A 12601-nucleotide genomic window follows, 5' to 3' on the forward strand; every position below is an offset into this window, starting at 1 on the left:
ATATGTCTGCCAACTCGTTGATGTTTCTCTTCCTTTGGTTACTTTTTGTGTGTAGCTCCAGCCACTGATCTGTTTCATCTAAGCTCCATTCAGTCCCATAAAGTACTTCTGTCTTTTCTTTTGGACTCAGCAGTCCTTAGCTTGTAGTGATTTTAGGAAAAACAAAATGACATGGGCAGGATGGAACTGGTGAAAGTGACTGAACTTGTTAAAAGGGCCCAAGTATAAGACATATCCAAAGAGAATTAGAAAAGACTGGCATAAGGCTAGAATAAATGAAACCACAGGACTGGGCAACTAGTGGAAAGAATTTAACAAAGCAAAGCTTATACGAGCAGAAGTGTTTTGTATGCATATAATGTGATGTGGCAAGTGAGATGGTAATGATTGGAAGGATAAGGAAGCTATTTTCTTTTTATGTTGAAGGCTCCAGTCACGGACAAAAGTCCACATCAGGACCGGGCCTTAACTGAAATATAGAGAGAATTATGAAGAAAAAAAATAAAAGACATGGGAAAGTATTTACAAATTTTTGAGGACGCGAGAAAACTTGTCTTTTGACATGCGCCAGGTCATAGTTACTGGGAAAGACATGAGTAGGTAGAGTTCTAAAGCTTCGATGTGTAACGAAAGTGGTAGGTATCAAAGTGGCCCACCCTTGAGTTCTGATGGCCACACAATAATCATGAGTTGCAGCAGCCTGCTGAGTACTACATAGTCTTGGGAAACATAAATGAGCTAAGAAAAAAGAAATGGAGGCAAATGAGAGATGGAGCAAAGAGTATCACAAAACATTAAGGAGAATAAGAAAATGTTTTGGGAGGAATGGGATGTATTTAGGGAAGCAGTGATGGCTTGCGCAAAAGATGCTTGAGGCATAAGAAGCGTGGGAGGTGGGCAGATTAGAAAGGGTAGTGAGTGGTGGGATGAAGAAGTAAGATTATTAGTGAAAGAGAAGAGAGAGGCATTTGGACGATTTTTGCAAGGAAATAATGCAAATGACTGGGAGATGTATAAAAGAAAGAGGCAGGAGGTCAAGAGAGAGGTGCTAGTGGTGAAAATGAGGGCAAATGAGAGTTGGGGTGAGAGAGTATCATTAAATTTTAGGGAGAATAAAAAGGTGTTTTGGAAGGCAGTAAATAAAGTGCGTAAGACAAGGGAACAAATAGGAACTTCAGTGAAGGGGGCAAATGGGGAGGTGATAACAAGTAGTGGTGATGGGAGAAGGAGATGGAATGAGTGTTTTGAAGGTTTGTTGAATGTGTGTGATGATAGAGTGGCAGATATAGGATGTTTTCGTCAAGGTGGTGTGCAAAGTGAGAGGGCTAGGGAGAATGATTTGGTAAACAGAGAAGAGGTAGTAAAAGCTTTGCAGAAGATGAAAGCCGGCAAGGCAGCGGGGTTGAATGGTATTGCTGTGGAATTTATTAAAAAAGGGGGTGACTGTATTGTTGACTGGTTGGTAAGGTTATTCAAAGTATGTATGATTCATGGTGAGGTGTCTGAGGATTGGCGGAATGCCTGCATAGTGCCATTGTACAAAGGCAAAGGGGATAAGAGTGAGTGCTCAAATTACAGAGGTAAAAGTTTGTTGAGTATTCCTGGTAAATTATATGGGAGGGTATTGATTGAGAGGGTGAAGGCATGTACAGAACACCAGATTGGGGAAGAGCAGTGTGGTTTCAGAAGTGGTAGAGGATGTATGGATCAGGTGTTTGCTTTGGAGAATGTGAGAAATACTTAGAAAAGCAAATGGATTTGTATGTAGCATTTATGGATCTGGAGAAGGCATATGACAGAGTTGATAGAGATGCTCTGTGGAAGGTATTAAGAATATATGGTGTGAGAGGCAAGTTGTTAGAAGCAGTGAAAAGTTTTTATCGAGGATGTAAGGCATGTGTACGTGTAGGAAGAGAGGAAAGTGATTGGTTCTCAGTGAATGTAGGTTTGCGGCAGGGGTGTGTGATGTCTCCATGGTTGTTTAATTTGTTTATGGATGGGGTTGTTCGGGAGGTGAATGCAAGAGTTTTGGAAAGAGGGGCAAGTATGCAGTCTGTTGTGGATGAGAGAGCGTGGGAAGTGAGTCAGTTGTTGTTCGCTGATGATACAGCACTGGTGGCTGATTCATGTGAGAAACTGCAGAAGCTGGTGACTGAGTTTGGTAAAGTGTGTGAGAGAAGAAAGTTGAGAGTAAATGTGAATAAGAGCAAGGTTATTAGGTTCAGTAGGGTTGAGGGACAAGTCAATTGGGAGGTAAGTTTGAATGGAGAAAAACTGGAGGAAGTGAAGTGTTTTAGATATCTGGGACTGGATTGGCAGCGGATGGAACCATGGAAGTGGAAGTGAATCATTGGGTGGGGGAGGGGCGAAAATTCTGGGAGCGTTGAAGAATGTGTGGAAGTCGAGAACATTATCTCAGAAAGCAAAAATGGGTATGTTTGAAGGAATAGTGGTTCCAACAATGTTGTATGGTTGCGAGGCGTGGGCTATGGATAAAGTTGTGCGCAGGAGGGTGGATGTGCTGGAAATGAGATGTTTGAGGACAATATGTGGTGTGAGGTGGTTTGATAAAGTAAGTAATAATAGGGTAAGAGAGATGTGTGGTAATTAAAGGAGTGTGGTTGAGAGAGCAGAAGAGGGTGTTTTGAAATGGTTCGGTCACATGGAGAGAATGAGTGAGGAAAGTTTGACAACGAGGATATATGTGTCAGAGGTGGAGGGAACAAGGAGAAATGGGAGACCAAATTGGAGGTGGAAAGATGGAGTGAAAAAGATTTTGAAGGATCGGGTCCTGAACACGCAGGAGGGTGAAAGGCGTGCAAGAAATAGAGTGAATTGGAACGATGTGGTATACCAGGGTCGACGTGCTGTCAATTGATTGAACCAGGGCATGTGAAGCGTCTGGGGTAAACCATGGAAAGTTGTGTGGGGCCTGGATGTGGAAAGGGAGCTGTGGTTTCGGTGCATTATTACATGACAGCAAGAGACTGAGTGTGAAGGAATGGGGCCTTTGTTGTCTTTTCCTAGCACTACCTCGCACACATGAGGAGGGAGGGGGTTGTTATTACATGTGTGGCGGAGTGGCGATGGGAATTAATAAAGGCAGACAGTATGAATTATGTACACGTGTATATATGTATATGTCTGTGTGTGTATGTACATGTATACGTTGAGATGTATAGGTATGTATATTTGCGTGTGTGGACGTGTATGTATATACATGTGTATGTGGGTGGGTTGGGCCATTCTTTCGTCTGTTTCCTTGCGCTACCTCGCTAATGCGGGAGACAGCAACAAAGCAAAATAAATATATATAAATAAAAGAAAATGTTTTGGATGGAAATGAACATTGAAGCAAAAAGACAGCAAATAGGAGCAATAGTAGGGTGAGCTGATGAAGATATGGTAATAAGAAAGAAGAGGTGAAAAAGAGATGGAATCAATATTTTGCAGCACTACTGAATGTGTCATATGTGATGTGTTTGAAATGAGGTGCTAAGCAGAGCAAGTCATGGCAAACGGTTTGGTGAGAACAGGGGATGGTGAAACTCCTGGAAAAAAAAAAAAAAAAAAAAAAAATGGGGGTGTTGTTGTTCATTGGTTAGTCAGGCATAAGATAAGGTGCCTGAAAATTGTCAGAATGCAGTAATAATATCCTTATATAAAGACAAGAGAGACAAAAGTGAATGCTCAAATTACAGAGGTACAAGTCAGTTGGGTGAGCCTGGTAAAGTGTGAAGACTGAGAGAATGATGGCATGCACAGTCCATCATACTAGCAAGAGAAATATAGCCTCAGGAATGACAGATGCTGTGTAGACCAGGTGTCTGTCTAAAATAGTGTGAGCAATATCTGGTGTTTGCTAAAAATAAATTGTTAGCAATATCTTGAGAAAGAAAAGGATTTCTATGTAGAGAAAGGATATGAGGGTTGGCAAAAATGCCATGTAGAAGATGTACCAAATAATGATGAATAAAAGCTCTTGAATGCGCACCTTTCATGGAATAGAAAAAATTGGAACAATGTTGTATAATGAGGTCAACGTGCTGTCAACGGACTTGACCAGGGAACCTAAAGCTTCCAGGGTAAACCAAAGAAAGGTCTGTGGGGCCTAGTAGTGGATACGGAGCTGTGGTTTCAGTGCATCACACATGAGAGTAAGAGAATGGATGTGAGCGGATGTGGCCTTTCTTTGTCTATTCCTGGTGCTAACTCAGTATTGCATGTAACGGCACCTGCCATCGAGTATGAAAAAAAAAAGATATTTCTGGGTGTCTTTATTAGTAGGTCTGACCTTAGAACCTCCTAGTCAATCTTTTTTCACCATTTCATCAGAAACATGTATATACTAAGAAAAAATATCAAGACTTACAAGGAAGATATGGGTTATCCTTTCTTCACTAAAGACCAAGTTTTAGAAAAAAATCATAGTTACAGAATTTTAACTTAAAGGAAAAGAAAAGTCTGTTATGGAAAAATCAACAAGTATGGTCATCAAATTCTGTTGCTGGGCAACTATCTATCTATATCTCTGATAACTGTTCCTACCTGGAACTCCCTTAACAGGGTGGCCATGGTAACACTCTCCATAGTTAGCAAACTCCAGCAACGCTTCTAAACCTTTGGTGCCTCACACTGAACTGGCCACTGGCAGAGGACAACTCCAATGCAGTGATTGCAGAGGCTCCTACCAAACGTTCCTATTGACTATTTCTAAATAATAATTCTCTAAAACTCTTATGTTCCTGCCTACTACTTCTACAGAATGTTTCAGCCTAATGTTCCAGCCTAAATGTTCCTACCTACTACTATTATCTATTGCTTCTATCATTTTGCCAAAAAGCAGGGTTAACATATAGTGCTCACCACAGGAAAATATAGAGTTATGATGAATGAACTGTGTGAATCAAGTATTGTTAAGTGTTATGTACACTTTGTATGTAGCATTTATGGATCTGGAGAAGACATATGATAGAGTTGATAGAGATGCTCTGTGGAAGGTATTAAGAATATATGGTGTGGGAGGCAAGTTGTTAGAAGCAGTGAAAAGTTTTTATCGAGGATGTAAGGCATGTGTACATGTAGGAAGAGAGGAAAGTGATTGGTTCTCAGTGAATGTAGGTTTGCGGCAGGGGTGTGTGATGTCTCCATGGTTGTTTAATTTGTTTATGGATGGGGATGTTCGGGAGGTGAATGCAAGAGTTTTGGAAAGAGGGGCAAGTATGAAGTCTGTTGGGGATGAGAGAGCTTGGGAAGTTTGGTAAAGTGTGTGAAAGAAGAAAGTTAAGAGTAAATGTGAATAAGAGCAAGGTTATTAGGTACAGTAGGGTTGAGGGTCAAGTCAATTGGGAGGTGAGTTTGAATGGAGAAAAACTGGAGGAAGTAAAGTGTTTTAGATATCTGGGAGTGGATCTGGCAGCAGATGGAACCATGGAAGCGGAAGTGGATCATAGGGTGGGGGAGGGGGCGAAAATTCTGGGAGCCTTGAAGAATGTGTGGAAGTCGAGAACAGTATCTCGGAAAGCAAAAATGGGTATGTTTGAAGGAATAGGGGTTCCAACAATGTTGTATGGTTGCAAGGCATGGGCTATGGATAGAGTTGTGCGCAGGAGGATGGATGTGCTGGAAATTAGATGTTTGAGGACAATGTGTGGTGTGAGGTGGTTTGATCGAGTAAGTAACGTAAAGGTAAGAGAGATGTGTGGAAATAAAAAGTGCGTGGTTGAGAGAGCAGAAGAAGGTGTTTTGAAATGGTTTGGGCACATGGAGAGAATGAGTGAGGAAAGATTGACCAAGAGGATATATGTGTCGGAGGTGGAGGGAACGAGGAGAAGTGGGAGACCAAATTGGAGGTGGAAAGATGGAGTGAAAAAGATTTTGTGTGATCGGGGCCTGAACATGCAGGAGGGTGAAAGGAGGGCAAGGAATAGAGTGAATTGGATCAATGTGGTATACCGGGGTTGACGTGCTGTCAGTGGATTGAATCAGGGCATGTGAAGCGTCTGGGGTAAACCATGGAAAGCTGTGTAGGTATGTATATTTGCGTGTGTGGACGTATGTACATACATGTGTATGGGGGTGGGTTGGGCCATTTCTTTCGTCTGTTTCCTTGCGCTACCTCGCAAATGCAGGAGACAGCAAAAAAAAAAAAAAAAAAAAAAAAAAAAAGTGTTATGTAAGACAAGGATAGACTATATGTCTGTAGACAGAATGCCAAGTCTAAATATAGGTGAGGCAGAAAGAAAAAAAAGCTACCTTGGTCAAAGGAGCGCAACTTGACAACTACTGAAGTGCTAGCTTACTATGCAGCCGTCACTTACCCTCCTAATACTTTGGCTGGTAGTGCTGGTAATACACCAACAGTATCCATTATTCAGTTAGCATAACAAAAAACTAATGTTCCTCTTGTTAGGGAATGCCAAAAATGAAGACGGAATTTTCTATCTAGTCTGGTCAGATATCTGGGAGAGGACTTGGCAGTGAAAGGAACCACGGAAGCAGAAATGATTCACTGGGTGGAGAGGGGGTGAAGGTTCTGGGAGCGATGAAGAATGTGCGGAAAGAAAACATCATCTCGGAGAGCAAAAATGGGTATGTTTCAAGGAATAGTAGTTCCAACAATATTATATGGTTGCAAGGCAAGGGCTGTAGATAGGGTTGTAGAGAGGAGGGTGGATGCATTGTAAATCAGATGTCTGAGGACAATATGTGGTGTGAGGTGATTTGATAGAGTAAGTAATGAAAGGGAAAGAGAGATGTATGGTAATAAAAAGAGTGTGATTAAGAGAGCAGAAGAGGGTGTGTTGAAATCGTTTGAACATATGGAGAGAATGAGAGAGGAAAGGTTGACTAAGAGGATAAATGCATCAGAGGTGGAGGGAACAAGAAGTGGGAGACCAAACTGGAGGTGAAAGGATGTAGTGTAAAAGATTTTGAGCAATCAGAGAATGAACATACAGGAGGGCGAGTCATGCAAGGAATAGAGTGAATTGGAACGATGTAGTATACTGGGATCAATGCGCTGTCAATGGACTGAATCACAGTTCCTTATCACATCCTGGCCCCACAGACATTTCAAATGCCCTGGTTTAGTCCAATGACAGCACATCAACTTTCACATCAATAGCACATTGACCTTGCTCTTATTCACATTTACTCTCAGCTTTCTTCTTTCACAAACTTTACCAAACTCAGTCACCAGCTTCCGCAGTTTCTCACACGAATCAGCCACTAGCGCTGTATCATCAGCGAACAACAGACTGACTCACTTTCCAAGCCCTCTCATCAACAACAGACTGCCCCTCTCTCCAAAACTCTTGCATTCACCTCCCTAACAACCCCATCCATAAACAAATTAAACAACCATGGAGATATCACGCACCCCTGCCACAAACCAACATACACTGAGAACCAATCACTTTCCTCTCTTCCATCTCGTACATCCTTGATAAAAACCTTTCACTGCTTCTAACAATTTGCCTCCCACACCATATACTCTTAATACCTTCCACAGAGCATCTCTATCAACTCTTATCATATGCCTTCTCCAGATCCATAAATGCTGCATACAGATCCATTTGTTTTACTAAGTATTTTTCACATATAGTGAACAAATGGGAACATCGGTGAAGGGGGTTAATGAGGAGGAAATGACAATTAGTGGTGTTGTGAGAAGATGGAGTGAGTATTTTGAAGGTCTCTTGAATGTATTAGATGATAGAGTGTTTTGGTTGAGGTGGTGTGCGAAGTGAGAGGGTCAGGGAGAATGATTTGATAAACAGAGAAGAGGTAGTGAGAGCTTTGCAGAAGATGAAAGCCAGCAAGGCAGCAGGTTTGGGTGGTATTGTAGTGGAATTTATTAAAAAAGGGGGTGACTGTGTTGTTGAGTGGTTGGTGAGGATGTTCAGTGTATGTATGGCTCATGGTGAAGTGCCTGAGGATTGGTGGAATGCATGCATAGTGCCATTATACAAAGGTAAAGGGGATAAAGGTGAGTGTTTGAATTTCAGAGGTATAAGTTTGTTGTGTATTCCTGGGAAATTGTATGGGAGAATTTGATTGAGAGGGTGAAGACATGCACAGAACATCAAATTGGGGAAGAGCAGTGTGGTTTCAGAAGTGGTAGAGGATGTGTGGATCAGGTGTTTGCTTTGAAGAATGTACGTGAGAAATACTTAGAAAAGCAAATGGATTTGTATGGAGCATTTATAGATCTGGAGAAGGCATATGATAAGAGTTGATAGAGATGCTCTGTGGAAGGTATTAAGAATATATGGTGTGGGAGACAAGTTGCTAGAAGCAGTGAAAAGTTTTTATCAAGGATGTAAGGCATGTATATGAGCAGGAAGAGAGGAAAGTGATTGGTTCTCAAAGAATGTCAGTTTGCGGCGGGGTGCAAGATGTCTCCATGGTTGTTTAATTTGTTTATGGATGGGGTTGTTAGGGAGGTAAGTGCAAGAGTTTTGGAGAGAGGAGCAAGTATGCAATCTGTTGTGGATGAGAGAGCTTGGGAAATGAGTCAGTTGTTGTTCGCTGATGATACAGTACTGGTGGCTGATTCGGGAGAGAAACTGCAGAAGCTGGTGACTGAGTTTGGTAAAGTGAGTGAAAGAAAGCTGAGAGTAAATGTGAATAAGAGCAAGGTTATTAGGTACAGTAGGGTTGAGAGACAAGTCAATTGGGAGGTAAGTTTGAATGGAGAAAAAATTGGAGGAAGTGTAGTGTTTTGACTTGTGAGAGTGGATTTAACAGCGGATGCAATCATGGGAGCAGAAGTGAGTCACAATGTGGGGGAGGGGGTGAAAGTTCTGGGAGCATTGAAATATGTGTGGAAGGTGAGAACATTATCTCAGAAAGCAAAAATGGGTATGTTTGAAGGAATAGGGGTCCCAACAATGTTATATGGTTGCAAGGCGTGGGCTATAGATAGGGTTGTGCAGAAGAGGGTGGATGTGTTGGAAATGAGATGTTTGAGGACAATATGTGGTGTGAGGTGGTTTGATGAGCAAGTAATGAAAGGGTAAGAGAGATGTGTGGTAATAAAAAGAGTGTGATTGAGAGAGCAGAAGAGGGTGTATTGAAATGGTTTGGTCACATGGAGAGAATGAGTGAGGAAAGATTGACAAAGAGGATATATGTGTCAGAGGTGGAGGGAATGAGGAGAAACCAAATTGGAGGTGGAAGGATGGAGTGAAAAAGATTTTGAGTGGCCGGGGCCTGAACATGCAAGAGGATGAAAGGCGTGCAAGGAATAGCGTGAATTGGAACCATGTGGTATACTGGGGTTGACGTGCTGTCAGTGGATTGAACCAGGGAATGTGAAGTGTCTGGAGTAAATCATGAAAACTTTTGTGGGGCCTAGATGTGGAAAGGGAGCTGTGGTTTTGGTGCATTACACATGACAGCTAGAGACTGAGTGTGAATGAATGTGGCCTTTGTAGTCTTTTCCTAGTGCTACCTTACGCACGTGTGTGAGGAGGGGGTACCATTTCACATGTGGTGGACTGGCGACGGGAATGGCTGAGGGCAGCAAGTATGAATATGTACATGTGTATATATGTATTTGTCTGTGTATGTATATGTATGTATGTATGTATGTATGTATGTATGTATGTATGTATATGTATGCATATATGCATGTATGTATATATATGTGTATGTGGGTGGGTTGGGCCATTCTTTCGTCTGTTTCCTTGCACTACCTCGCTAACGCAGAAGACAGCGACAAAGTATAATAAAATAAAAATAAAATAAATAATGTATACGCACATGTATATGTGTGTACGTATATATGTGTGTATACGAGTGGATGGGTTGTTCTTCATCTGTTTCCTGGTGCTACCTCGCTGATGTGGGAAATGGTGATCAAGTATCATAATAATCAAATTAATAATAAGTCTAAATTTTTCCCAATGGAACACATCTCCAATTGTATTATGGACGGCAGTAAGATAAATCTATAGAAAATCAATTTACGAACAAAACCCTTCCATAAACTGAAAAAGGTCTGGAGTTTCATATTACTACAACAAGTTAAGCTAATGGAAATATAATTTTGCAACTAATATTGGCTCAGATGATGAGAATGTTCTTCCGCCCACCAGTGATGCTACTACTTTTGTAAATTAAGAACCTTTGCAACACAAACCTCGCCAGGTGGTAGAGTGACCCGCAGTGTATCGAGACAGACTTCCCCAGAACTTTTTTAAAGGGAAAGTAAATGTTTATAGTTGTGTTACTGGAGTGATAGTTTTCATACATGGTGCTCTGACAAGAAAATAGTGAAATTGGTAAAGAATGTAGCTTAGACATTGAAGCTTATTCTTTCATTGAAATGTGAACAAAGGGAGCATTTTTCAAAGTCATAGAGATAGAAAGCAAAAAGGTGTTTTCAAGAATGTACTGGAAAAGTTGAGGTCTAGATAAACTTTTGGTCTGTCAAGGCTTTATTATGGTGGACGACAAACTACCTACCCTCATGTATCCAAGATATGGTTGTACTTTGTGTAATGAAGACAACTGAGAAACATCATAAGCCAATATTTCAGTTTCATGATAAGAGAAGTGGTCCAGGCAGTATGATACAGTGGTTAAATTGATGAAAAATACTATTGACGTTTGTGTAAATAAATTATACATTTCCCTTTTCCATAGCCAGAGGTTGAACCATAATGTGACATTCATTTTTTAATTTCATTTCAAGATAGAAGTTTCAGTTTTCTCAATTATTTCTTACATTTTTCATATGTATATATATATATATATATATATATATGTGTGTGTATATGTGTGTATGTGTGTATATATGTGTATATGTGTGTGTATGTGTATTTGTGTGTGTGTGTATGTATATATATATATATATATATTATCCCTGGGGATAGGGGTGAAAGAATACTTCCCACGCATTCCTCACGTGTCGTAGAAGGCGACTAGAGGGGACGGGAGCGGGGGGACCAGAAATCCTCCCCTCCTTGTATTTTTAACTTTCTAAAAAAAACATGGGAAACAGAAGGAGTCACGCGGGGCGTGCTCATCCTCCTCGTATACTCAGGTTGGGGTGTCTAAATGTGTGTGGATGTAACCAAGATGTGAAAAAAGGAGAGATAGGTAGTATGTTTGACGAAAGGAACCTGGATGTTCTGGCTCTGAGTGAAACAAAGCTCAAGGGTAAAGGGGAAGAGTGGTTTGGGAATGTCTTGGGAGTAAAGTCAGGGGTTAGTGAGAGGACAAGAGCAAGGGAAGGAGTAGCAGTACTCCTGAAACAGGAGTTGTGGGAGTATGTGATAGAATGTAAGAAAGTAAATTCTCGATTAATATGGGTAAAACTGAAAGTTGATGGAGAGAGATGGGTGATTATTGGTGCATATGCACCTGGGCATGAGAAGAAAGATCATGAGAGGCAAGTGTTTTGGGAGCAGCTGCATGAGTGTGTTAGTGGTTTTGATGCACGCGACCGGGTTATAGAGATGGGTGATTTGAATGCAAAGGTGAGTAATGTGGCAGTTGAGGGAATAATTGGTATACATGGGGTGTTCAGTGTTGTAAATGGAAATGGTGAAGAGCTTGTAGATTTATGTGCTGAAAAAGGACTGGTGATTGGGAATACCTGGTTCAAAAAGCGAGATATACATAAGTATACGTATGTAAGTAGGAGAGATGGCCAGAGAGCGTTATTGGATTACATGTTAAATGACAGACGCGCGAAAGAGAGACTTTTGGATGTAAATGTGCTGAGAGGTGCAACTGGAGGGATGTCTGATCATTATCTTGTGGAGGCTAAGGTGAAGATTTGTATGGGTTTTCAGAAAAGAAGAGTGAATGTTGGGGTGAAGAGGGTGGTGTGAGTAAGTGAGCTTGGGAAGGAGACTTGTGTGAGGAAGTACCAGGAGAGACTGAGTACAGAATGGAAAAAGGTGAGAACAATGGAAGTAAGGGGAGTGGGGGAGGAATGGGATGTATTTAGGGAATCAGTGATGGACTGCGCAAAAGATGCATGTGGCATGAGAAGCGTGGGAGGTGGGTTGATTAGAAAGGGTAGTGAGTAGTGGGATGAAGAAGTAAGATTATTAGTGAAAGAGAAGAGAGAGGCATTTGGACGATTTTTGCATAGAAAAAATGCAACTGAGTGGGAGATGTATAAAAGAAAGAGACAGGAGGTCAAGAGAAAGGTGCAAGAGGTGAAAAAGAGGGCAAATGAGAGTTGGGCTGAGAGAGTATCATTAAATTTTAGGGAGAATAAAAAGATGTTCTGGAAGGAGGTAAATAAAGTGCGTAAGACAAGGGAGCAAATGGGAACTTCAGTGAAGGGCGCTAATGGGGAGGTGATAACAAGTAGTGGTGATGTGAGAAGGAGATGGAGTGAGTATTTTGAAGGTTTGTTGAATGTGTTTGATGATAGAGTGGCAGATATAGGGTGTCTTGGTCGAGGTGGTGTGCAAAGTGAGAGGGTTGGGGAAAATGATTTGGTAAACAGAGAAGAGGTAGTAAAAGCTTTGCGGAAGATGAAAGCCGGCAAGGCAGCAGGTTTGGATGGTATTGCAGTGGAATTTATTAAAAAAGGGGGTGACTGTATTGTTGACTGGTTGGTAAGGTTATTCAA

At 41.3% G+C, this 12601-nt stretch overlaps 1 protein-coding gene across 2 annotated transcripts in view; it reads right to left on the bottom strand.

Annotated features, from left to right (window-relative positions):
• The window catches only part of LOC139751350 (uncharacterized), a 234182-nt gene that overhangs the window by 177327 nt on the left and 44254 nt on the right, over positions 1-12601 (bottom strand). The gene's annotated exons all lie outside the window — the stretch shown is intronic.

The sequence above is a fragment of the Panulirus ornatus genome, chromosome 11, assembly GCF_036320965.1.
Source record: "Panulirus ornatus isolate Po-2019 chromosome 11, ASM3632096v1, whole genome shotgun sequence".
Classification (NCBI taxonomy): domain Eukaryota; kingdom Metazoa; phylum Arthropoda; class Malacostraca; order Decapoda; family Palinuridae; genus Panulirus; species Panulirus ornatus.